Genomic DNA, 12,191 nt, shown 5'->3' with positions numbered 1-12,191 from the left:
TCTTTGATTCTGTCTCAGATCTAATGGGTCGAAGCTGTAGACAGCCTCTGCCAAACATTTCTGAGAACTGGCTCCAAAATAAACCCTTGCAGACGTTGGGGTGAGTCTGTCAGTCTTGTGAAATCAAACCCATTAACCTTCTCTTCGTCCAACTCCTCCTCCTCCGCCTCCTCCTCCTTTTCATTAAATGTTGGAGAGTAAATACACCACAAAGGAGAAAGGACAAACAGAGAGCCTGGACTCCATCACTCCCTTCTTTCATTCACAATCTCTCTCTTCACCCTTTCTTCAGCCCTTCAAAGACTATGACAACGTACACCAATAAAACAAGTCAAAGTCTAATACTGTTTGAAAATAATAGAAACAGGAAGGCCCCAGGGTAGAGGTGCTCACTGAATGGTTGGCTGGGTTTGAAAATTATATGAATCAGGTGCTGTCCTCTTCACAGTCAACAGACCTCAGTTGGGAGATTCAGACCAATGTGGCCGACTGCACTCTGCACATCCACCACCATCGTGACACCAAATGAGGGGAAATATTTTGGAAAACTGGTCTTGATCCTCCCAGTAGAGTTCAGACACTCGTAAAATCAACAGAAGGGATCATCCAAACCAGTGATTCATGGTGGGTCAACACCTTACTAACACACTTTTTACCTCCGTTTGAGGGGGTTATGTTTTCATTGCTGTCCGTCTGTTTTGTCTGTTTGCCAGCAGGATTATTCAAAAACTACACAACCAATTTTTTTAACAACTTAGTGGAAAGAATGAGACATGAGCCAAAAATAGAACATCAACAATTGGCATGGACAAAGGAGCGGATCTAGTAATCTTTTCTGAGAGAACAGTTTATGGATCTTGAAGAAAAAACATATATGTTGTTGAACATATTGGGATGTTAGTACTTTGAAATAAAAGCTTAAATTCTGAAATTTTCAAAAGGAAAGGAAGTTACCTCCTCCAGAACGTAAAGTTTTCACCTTTGTCTGTTTGTTTATTTGTTAGTAGGCAAGATTACGCAAAAAGCTGCTGGATTTCCACAAAGCTTGGTGGAGGATGTGGTGTGTGTCAGGAAAGAAAGCATTACATTTGAATGCACATCATGGGGCGGGTCCAGGAAGATTTTTTTCTCTTCTTTTTTATTGTAAGGGCGTATTTCAACATTTTCATTGATTTCTCAGAGAATAATTCATGAATATTTATGAAGAAAATCCAATGTGTTTATGGGACAGATATTGACTGATGAGTGTATACAAGTGTGTGTGCAAATTCAAATGAAAATCTGGATCTAATGAATATGAATATGGTTTCATAAGGGGACTGTTGGGCCGCGGAGGGGGTATGTGCTCCACTCGCCATTCTAGGCTTTGAAGAGACTTGAAGGGAAGTACCCACCTCGTACGAAACTTAAACATTACATGTGTTTTAGGTTCAATTGAGCAAGGCACACAGCAGCTGTACTGTCAACAATTTGTATTTGCTTCTATTTTTATCTTTATTGTATGCACAGTATGTACAATATTAAATAATCCCTTTCAAACACACATTTAAGCTGTTTTGAGACATGTTCTGAACTCCGCAGATCCTCCACTCTTTCTCCACCTGGCCTCCTGGTATAAAGTCCATAGAAAGTCAAGAGAATTTGATGTGTGAACACAGCAGGGGATTCTTGCTGGATTCACTGTGAGCGATTGGGGCGGGATGATGACATGCGTGACAAACTCAAAAACAAATGAACTAAAAGGAAACAAATATCGGTCTGTGAAAAAGTGGGGACATACACCTAGAAGACAAAAATGTCTAGAGAGCTGTGGCGATAAGAGCCGACACCAGTGGATGTGTGTTGTAAAGAAAGTCATGTGATCTACGCAGCAGAGATAATATAGAACTTCCTTACTCTGCCTGCTGTTCCACCTCTCGCCTGAATAATGCAGAGGATTGGTTTGCTGTTGTGAAAGAGTCTATGCAGAGAACGTCCTGCTGTGTCATGAATGTTTGAAAGGCAAACCGCCGGTAAACTCTGCAGCCAATTCTCTGGATTTTACCCGCAGGTCATGTCTGAAAACAGCTTTAGGAACAGCAGCCAAGCAGGTGCACCACAAACTCCAGCCTTTCCCCCCTTATTTTTCTACCTGATTAAACACTGTATTAAAAAGGCCTGGGGACATAGCTTTGGCACACACAACCTGGCTCCAGCTCTGCTACACATCCTGGGAAAAATCATCATGTATGGGACTTACACAATTTCCATGTTGAAATCCAATGGAACAATATTGATGTTTTGAAAAATCTGTATTTCCACCCAACCTCTCTCACACACACACTCTGGGACAAGGAGTTCATTGAGAGAAGAAAATACGGCTAAGCCCTCTTGATTGCTGGAGTGGCCTTTTCCTCCAACTCCTTCGGATCACCTGCTGCTTCACCATCACAACCACCGGCTCCTCGCTCTCCTCCCTACTCCACCATTTCTCTTTTTCTTTCTTTACATTGTTTACCGACAGCGGCCAAGAATGTGTTAATCCGCTGAGCATGCCAACGTTTTAATTGAAGGCCTTTTCCTTTGATCAGGATGGCGGTATCTGATGCTTGAAATATTTAAACCCAATCAGCAGCGATCAATTAGCAGAACAATAGCTCGAGGGTTGGAGTTGAGGAGCAACAAGTGCCCCCTCTTCTTTTTCTCCTCCTTCTTCTTCTTCTTCTTCTCCTCCTTTTCCTTTTTGTGTTATTTTTTCTGTCTTCTGATGATGACCCCCCGGCCAGCAATCAGGGCAGCGCAGGAAGGATTAGACAGACATTAACTATGATTAATGGGAAAAATAACAAGGCAGCTAAACAAAGGCTTCACTTCCATGGCATCTTGGAGCCGCTTTGAAGAGGGCTTCTCCTCCTTGATCTCCTTGCACACGTCGCACACAAACACACGCATGTGCACTCACAAACACATGTGTGCAAACATGCCCAGATGTACATACAGATATGCACGCACAAAAACACTCCCCCACACAAAACACACACTATTCCATCTGTAGGCCGCCTTTCACTGCGAGTTAGGACCTATAAATCAAAGCCTGAAGAAAGAGAATGAGTCCTGGGCTTGTGTTTGCAATATAAAGGAGCAGAGTGTGTGTGTGTGTTTGCGAGAGATTTAAGGGAAACTCTAGGGCCATAAACCCCCCGGGCTAAAAGAGAACAAAGGGCAAACATTCATTAATCTATGTACATGCCTCTATTCTCTGCACTCTACTGGAGTACAGTGAACCACACAAACACACTTCTTCAATATGACAACCTGCCTCTGTGTGTGTGTGTGTGTGTGTGTGTGTGTGTGTGTGTGTGTGTGTGTGTGTGTGTGTGTGTGTGTGTGTGTGATCTTAAACCAGCCCCATATGGCAAAAATGCGTCTTTACTGATTGTGTATTTCTTCCATTCATCTGGACATGTATGTAAATAAATGATGTGTGTGTGCGTGTGTCCTGGTCGGTGTGCCGGCTGCTTTGGAGGGAGCTGGTTCTGCAGTCGGGCCAGGGAGGCAGGATGTTCCCATGCTATGGAGTGTCAGGCAGTTGGCTGGCCTGCAGCCAAGCCAAACCTGCGGCGGCTGGAAGAGCCCAGCACCGAGATCCAGTTACCATTTCCTCAATCACCGAGCGAGAGAGAGAGAGACCTGATGAGCAGTGTTTCCTGTCCACACAGAGATGATGAAATGATAGATTTGGGAGAGCAGGTTTGGCTGCTTGCAAACAGCCCGCGCCAGCTAAAGATGAAAAGCTGCATTTCAAATTTCAGCCGCACAGATAAATTGCCAATTCTACTGTTTCTTCTTCTTGTCTTCCCATCTTGCCCGTCGACCTGTGTGTGTGTGTGTCTGTGTGTGTGTGTGTGCGCACCCCATATGGAAGCCATTCTCCTGTCCCTGCTGTATTCACTCCTGGCAATGTTTGGACATTTTCTGGAGATGAGTGCTGTGATGTCACACATGGGCACAGTGCTGCTGTGTCAGGAAAGAGGAGGAGAAAGTGCGCACCAGGAGAGGGAGGGGTGGTGATGGCGGTTGGCGGGAGGAGGAGGAGGGGATGAGAGTGAATTGCTGAGCTGCCAGTTTTTTCTCACCACACTGTAAATTAGCATGCCGGTTCCTTGATGGAAAACATTCGGGGGGCAACACCGAGGGGCCTCCTGAGATTGTAGACATGTGAGAGAGCTGTGTTCTGCTGGAGTGGTGATGGTGGTGGTGTCGGGGAAGGGGGGAGGGGATTGGGGTTTTGGTGTCTTTTCAATTAAAAAGGCCACGAGCAAAACATCTCAGCGTCGGGACGAGTCCCAGCAGAGGAGCGAGGAGCCTGAGAGAGAGCAGATGAGTCGTGCTCTCGAGCAGCACGGGCTGCTTCTAATAAAGTCTCTACACCCCCACCCCTCCACCACTAAACCCCCCCCTGCCCTCCTTCACGGAAAAATCAGCGGCGGTACAAACGGCCCTGGCCTCACACTCCACTGGAGATAATTAAGTATAAAATAGAAGTGCAATTTCCACTGGTTAGTATTCCAGAGCTGCGGCCGTCTCCTGAAGTGGGACACGCTGCAAACTTCAGTCACAATCAGAGCTTTATTCACACGTTGTACCAGGAGGTAGAGTTACAGGCCTCGCCGATTGATTATTTTCATTCACAAATGATCAAACAACCAACGTCAAACTTCAGGGTCGTCCATCAGAGGTCGTCTTGGAACACTTTCGATCACATCTGCTCAAAGGCTCCGAAAGAGGTGAGCTGTATTTATGAATGAACTTTAGCTGGAGGAGAGACCGGAGCATTTTTTAAGAACTCATGTTGCCACAAGCTGTAGCCGTGTGTTATACTGCCGGCTGCTGTTCAAAATCAACTGGATTTAAAAGAAATTGCCCCAGTTCTTTTTAAAGCATTTTTAGTAACAGGTCAAATTAAATTCAGGATATCAGAAAGTTGATCTTGAAGCATTTCCTTAGCAACTGTATCAGCCATGATTCCTGCTGTTGAAAGTTTCTCCTCTCTTGTTTTGTATCACAGACAGATTTCCAACATAACACACATATAACACACTTCTCTTACTGTCCCCCTCCTCCCTCAGGTTGTGGAGGGACCTGATCTCCTGCTCTCGGGTAATGAATTTGTACAGACAGGGGAGGTGAACGCTGTAAAAAATAGAAATAAAAGAGAGGCCTTGTCTTTATGAGGCTCTACTGTATTGACTGTGGTACAAACTGTCATCGTGGGGGTTGGGGTTGGTGGGGGTCCTCTGTCACACACACACGCCTAAATTTAAGCCATTCCCAGAGGCCAGGCCAAACAAAGCCTCAGGAAAAGGCCCCAGCTCTTATGCGGTGAGCCGGCATGGTGCTGCTAAGTCTGAAAAACAACAGGAAACACATGTGGAGCGCGCCATACAGGGGGGGACAGTGGGCCCGTGGAGCAGCCAGGAACCAGAATCCCAGGATGGAGACCTGAGTCACCTGACCTGACCCGGCCGGTTCCCACTGACACTTCCTCACCCGCTTTATTAGGGCAAAGGTCTCATGGGCGGTGGGACGGGCCAGGGCAGATATCAGTGCTGAGCTCAGCTCCAGGAAACAGCCCGGGCACAGACAGAGGGATGGAAGAAGTGAAAGGAAGGGATGATGGATGTTTTTGTCCTATCTATGGAGAGGGCCATCTGTGGCGTTGTCATGCTTACATAACAGATAAACACTGCCTTACTGCTTAATGCTCTCAGACAGCTATTCCTGCTTTATAGATAAAAAACAGTGCATTAATATATCTTGATATTTATATACAAAGATAACAGTTATAACAGCTAGCTGGGATTAAAGAGCCGCACCTGCGTCTCATGCTGAGGTAGACGAGGATCATTCATGTTTGTTTTGGGAACAAGGTTTTGTTTTTACAGAGGATTACCACACGACTCGAACAGAGGCTGAAATGGGGTGCAAGCTGAGATATGTGTGAAGCCAGTTTCTCTCAAGTGACATTTCGCTAAAAGGCCTCCGTGTCCTCACCATCAGCCTCACTGTCTTCTTCTTTCATCTCCGTCTTTTTCTCTTCTTTGACGTTCAGACCGAAAACAGGGCAGAAGTTAGGCAGTTTGGGAAACGTTAATCTCCTTTTCCAGTCTCTTCCAGCCAGTCATGGCACAGCCTGTGTCAGTGTTGATCAAATGCTTAGTGGGTTGGAAGTGATACCACTCTCTAAATCTGACAAAGATGCACAAAGAAAATGAATCCCTCTCTCAAAGAAACAACATTCACACATCCGGTTTTAACTGTTGGTGTATCAGTCTGTGGAAATAGCCTTTTACATGTCTGTCCCTGTGATAGCAACTTTTTTTTACAGATCAGCTCAACCACTGAATGCTTTAACTGAGAGAGATAGTATGGCTCTCCTTCAAGATGAGCTAATATTTTTCCTTCATAATCCTTGACCCTCATTGTGGGAACTGTTGAGTTTCTCAATAATATTATAAGGTCTCAAGAGTATGTAAAGTGTTTGGGATCATGTATGTTCTGATAAGGCACAGTAAAAATAAAATTGAGTTCAATTGTTGTCATTTTTAATCATCAGATTTGTGTGTAGGCCAACAGAAGCACTGCAACTGCCTATAAAACTCTGAAATCTCTGGCTTTGATCCAGACACAAGACAACTGAAACGTCAGCTACAAATGAGGTCTTTGTTGATTTTGAAACCAAATCTACTACTAGTTGTGATTAACTGACATTTTGACACACCCTTGTCATGTAGTGACTCATATTTTGATTAGATACACTATATCTTCATTCTCCCTTTTATCACTCATATCATCTTACAGCTGCAACCACCGAATTCCCCCACAGGATCATAAAAGTTTCATCTTATCTAAAAACAAAACTTAATTCTCTCCGCACTGAGCTGCACATTTAAGTCGTCCTGTGTAAACTGTGACGTAGGTGTCAACAGAATACTGAATCAGAGCCTTGTGTTAAAGCCCATATCACAGTCGTGCATGCAGGACTCCTCGTGATTAAAACTTTCATTTCTAAGAGGTTTATTTTTTATTGTCTCTACGATGGTGCAACTCTTCACTGCATCCAGAGTCAACACGATGAGAGACGGAGGAAGTTTAGGTGGGTGTTTTGCAGGTGTGAGCCCAACATGCTGGGACGGACCAAGAAAAATACAAAGAATAGGATCCTGTAACACACAGATGATCCGACTCAAGTAAAAGCAGCACATGCACCTACAAGCTTTCCATAGCCCACAGCTAATTAACATGGGGAACTGCTGATTGATGGAGTACTGTATATTGAAAAGAATCCATCACCCAGATGCATGTTTAAACCATGGGATTGAGTCTTTAACATGAAATGAGCTGGGATGAGTTTCTTCCTCTGTCTGTCCTCTTTCGGCTCAGAGCTCACAGGCGAAACCATTCTGATGGTAATGAAAATAAATACAGGCCTTGGGAATCCACGTCCATTCCAAGAGCTATTCATCTATGAAGCAACCTCCGTCTTATATAAGAGTCCCTATTTGAATTCAGTTCACATCAGTTTATTTAACTTGATTTCCCTAAATAGGATCCTGATTGGGTTGCATAAGGCCTCTGGGTTCTCAGTGAAAGAGAGGGGGGTGAGATGGGACGAGCAGAAAAGGGAGAGGGGGGTGAGGAAAAGAAAGAGAGGTCGAAAGAATAATGAGAGGGGTGTTTTAAGTTCAGTGTTCGGCTTTATTTGTCCAAGTGTTGAACTGGTTTGGCAACAGCAACATTACATAAATATGTAATGGGAGGTGCTGAAAACGAGCCTTGTAAGACAAATCATCTCTTTCATCACATCTTCGTCATCATCATTATCCACATTACAACATCATCATGACTAGAATTACTCTCCTAATCCCAGAACATTGAAAAGAACAGTAACATTACAGTTTATCTCAACATAAGCATAGTCATAACTGTGCATTCGTAAAGGGCACTGTCAGAGGGAGGGGAAAGTGAAAGTATAGAGCTTGGTTTCTGTCGGTATTGAATTGTTCACTCAAATGAGCAGATACATGTTAAAGCTCACTGCAGGGAAAAGAGGAAGAGGTCTGAGGTGGACCTGAGTGGGTGGACTCAGCCACACAGTTGAGAGGATGACACTGTGAAAAAGTGGAGCGTCAGTGGAGTATCAGTCAAGCTCGCCAGGTGAGGCCTGCATCCTTATCTGACAGCTAACCAAGGCTTTGTGATGGCCTGTTAGTAGCTAGTACCACCGTAAATAAATCTCCTACAACTAAGACTTTATGAGTTTTACTGCCTGTGCCATGACACCTTGTTGACCAAAGTAATTCCAGTCTAAGCTCTTACACTGATAAAGGGATGTCAGACTTCCTTCAGAGGAGGAAGGAGAAACATGTCATTCAGAAACAGTAGTTAAATGGTAAGATTTTGTGGAAAAAGGTCTTTGTATTGGAAGTTATTCAAGAACCTGAGCAGCAACAAGGATTCTTTCCCCCAGATATGAATAATGATTCCTTGACTCAGGATGTCTGGAAATACAGAGCATCCACCCAAAGTAAAAACTGTAAAACACTTTGAAACTTGGACAGTGGGAGGAAGCTGGAGTACCTCGGGAAAACCTACAAAGACACTTGATGAAACCAAAGGAGTCTAATTGGTGAATAGCAAAAATGTATTATACTTTTGTCAGTCTGGGGCATAATAACATAGCTCCTCATCAAATCATAATGCCTGAAGTCAAAGCTGTGTCATATATAGTATGCCAAATACTGCACAAGTATTGTGTGGTTGTCTATGATTAAATACAAAACAAGGACAGGAAGACTAGGGCAGCAGATTATTGTTTTTTGATAGATTCCCAACAAGCAGGACAGCCATGACTGTAAAATTTAAAAAGATCTATTTACTACAGTTCAGATGTAGAAAATAGTTGTTTTCAGATTAATTTATTCCATTGTGGACATTTCTGACTTGTATGTTACTGCCACAAATGCAGTACTCATAAATAACCCCTTTACTCTACCAGTAAGTTTTAAAAGTCTAAAATCATTTAATAAAAACAAGTTCCTCCCAATACCAGAAATGATTTGTTCTCATTTTGCATAAAATGTTAGTTACAACCAGATTGGAGATAATTATATTTTGTTAAGGGTTTCGGGTTCAAAGAAGCAATAATACTGCACTCCATTAGCACTTGAATACATTGAAATAAAAATTTTGGCTGCAACAGTTGAATTGGAGTCTTGAATGTCAGAGAAGCATGTCCAAAGATTTGGCAATATTTGACTCACAGTATGTTTAATGGTTTTCAAAACAGGATCACAATCCATTGTCGACTTTCGCAAGACTGTTGAGATTTTATGGATGTTAACCGTTTGGGTATTTCACAATGTGTCTCCACCTGAGTAAAATATAATATCTTAAACAAGCTTCTCATGGCAAACGCTTACAGGAAATGACCCGAAACTGGAGACGTAGCGAAGGCCTTCCCATGACTGCTTGTATCGCTGAATATTTCTGCAGATATTTGGCCCAGAAACCTTTGCAGACGGTGCATCCAAAGTAAATATGGACCTGCAGCTGAGTGAAATAAAAACCCAAGAGCGAGTCTGATGATTTATTCATCGTTCATTTCACACACTGCAGACACAACAACTGTTCAGTCGATAAAAAGGCACACACACACACATTTCCGCACACAGGGTAACCTTACAACCCCCCTAAAAAGCACCATCCAAGCGCCACCATCAAATTCCCCACCGGCCTGACTGGACTGTTAACACACAGAGACAGGTGTGTGTGGCAGGAGTGTGAGAATCCGTACTAGTGTGACGACAATGGTGAGAGATCACTGACACCACAGGCTTAATGTATAGTTTCCATGGTCAAGTCTTTTCTCCCACACGTCTCATCTGGTGAATAACCCTCTGTGCGGTGAGGCGGTCCAGCCGATGGTCCATCCGGAATGCCGACACGATTACCACGGGGATATTGCGGGTGGATTCTTGAGTGGCCACTGTGACATTTCAGGATTCATCATGATGGCCGATAGCATGAGTAGCTGTTAATTGCACTATCAATGGATGGCACTGTCTGCTCTGGCCACCCACTCATATTTAAAGAATTCTCTCTTCCCCAACTGTCATTGTGGTTCCTCTCTTCATCCGGCAAAGTGAGCGTAGGAATACTTTTAATTTAGGTCTGAAAACTGCATATCAGACATTCTAGCAAACTTTTCAGATTTGAAATCATCAGCTTCTGATTGCAGATCTACTTTGAACTGACTCTCACTGTTCATGGTTCCTGTTTGACTGAATTTCCAATAGGTGCAGCAGTAAGACATGGTTTGGGGCCCTAATCCTCTAGGGATCACTATATGGAGCTGGGAGGTGATGGGCAGTGAGAACTATGTGGACTATGAGATCCTCCTCTAAGCCCTGGTGATTGTGGGATAAGACGAAGGTCTGCCGAGGCGTCTGAGTGGAGTGTGAGGAAGCATGTTAAAACCAAGAAAAAGATTCATCTTCTCCTCTTCTCAACATCTGCAGTCACTCACAGTTTCCATGTTCTGGCTTGATGAGCCACAACACATGCTGGGTCTGAGTGAACACAAGCACACACGCACGACACGTACACAACGAATCAGTGGCGACAGAGCTGGTGTGTGTCCATGTGTGTGTGTCTGTGTTTGTGTACACTAGAGGCAGGGGAGAGATGTTCTTGGCCAAGGCACAATCAGGAATCAGACGTCTTTCTTTGCCAAGGACAAGTTTAACTCTATTCTGCTTATTTTTGGCAGCAGTGGCCCGAGTAAATCACAGCGCTGCCTTATTGGCAATCACTGAGAAGCTGCCACAGACTGCAGCCCAGCTCCTATCCGCTAACTACGTCAACAGGACTCCACGCCGTTTGGGGGGGCAGAGGTCACACGGCTATACAACTCCGGGCCAGAGAAGGGGCACAGAAAGAGAAGAGCAGCAGTTACAGACAGGAAAAGTATTATTTTTAAATGTCTGGAAAAAAGTAAGACAGCTGCCCTTTTTTCTCAGTGACAGACTGAAGAGGAATGTAAAGTAATACTAGACTATGAATCAAGAAGGATCCTGACAGATGGTGGAATTCACAAATGAGTTTCTCATAGTCTTTCACAAATAAAGTGAAAATCTTTGATTGTGTTGACGTTCTTTAGTCTGACATTTTGGGAAGTAATCTTGTTTGCTGTCTTGCAGAGATTTCGACACTTTCTGTATGGAAAATATGAAGCAGCAGCCATAGACTGCTTAGCACAAAAACAGGAGACTGGGGGAGACAGCTAGCGCGCCAACAATTTTCTCTATAGCTAATTAAAAATGTGAGGTTTCTGTCCGATATGAACAAAAATCTAAATGAAGAAAATGATATAAACATATTTACCAAACTTAAAACTGCAGCTTTTATCAGGATAACTCTAAAGGTGAACTCCACTGAGACATTAAAAATCTTTAATGAACATGTTAATGTTGTGGAGGAGGATGGAAGATGAAGCTGTGGTAGTGAGGTCCCATGAATGGGGGCGTTTCACCAATCATGAGTCAGTCTCAGCTGTCAGTGACATTTCACCCTGTTCATATAGCATCAAATAACTAATTAAAACCAAACTTACTGGAAATATGAACATTGTCCAATTCACTAACATGGAGGAAGCAGGGTTTATATCCTATACTGAAGTGAACCACCAGGGGGCGATAAAGATGCTTTGGTCATGTTGTCCATTTTAAATACAATCAGTGCTTAAACCCATGAACCACTCTCCCTCTTCTCATAGCCTACTGTCCAACTGACCTGAGTTCAAATCTGCATTTTGGCTGCATGAGATTATAATTTGAAAAGGAGATTAATGAAATATTTTTAGATGTTGTTGCTGATTATCAGCAAATCCACATCTTCCATCTTCACATGAAAACAAGAAATGAGCTGCAGCTGAATTCACTGGCACCAAAGAACAATAGCAACATTCCCTCTTGAATGACTGTGTCCAGTTTTCTTCGGGTGGATGTGTTTATTGTCGTTCAGGAAGCCTCCACCCGCCTGATGGAAACTCCAATCGGTTATTGTGCCATTTTTTAAACTTTGCATAAATCTCACTCAACACTGTTGTGTGAGTTGTTCTGGAACATGCCTCTACTTCCATAAAAGTAACT

The sequence above is a fragment of the Paralichthys olivaceus genome, chromosome 14, assembly GCF_024713975.1.
Source record: "Paralichthys olivaceus isolate ysfri-2021 chromosome 14, ASM2471397v2, whole genome shotgun sequence".
Taxonomy (NCBI): Eukaryota; Metazoa; Chordata; class Actinopteri; order Pleuronectiformes; family Paralichthyidae; genus Paralichthys; species Paralichthys olivaceus.
The sequence above is the reverse complement of the archived record's forward strand: the minus strand, read 5'-3'. Positions refer to the sequence as shown.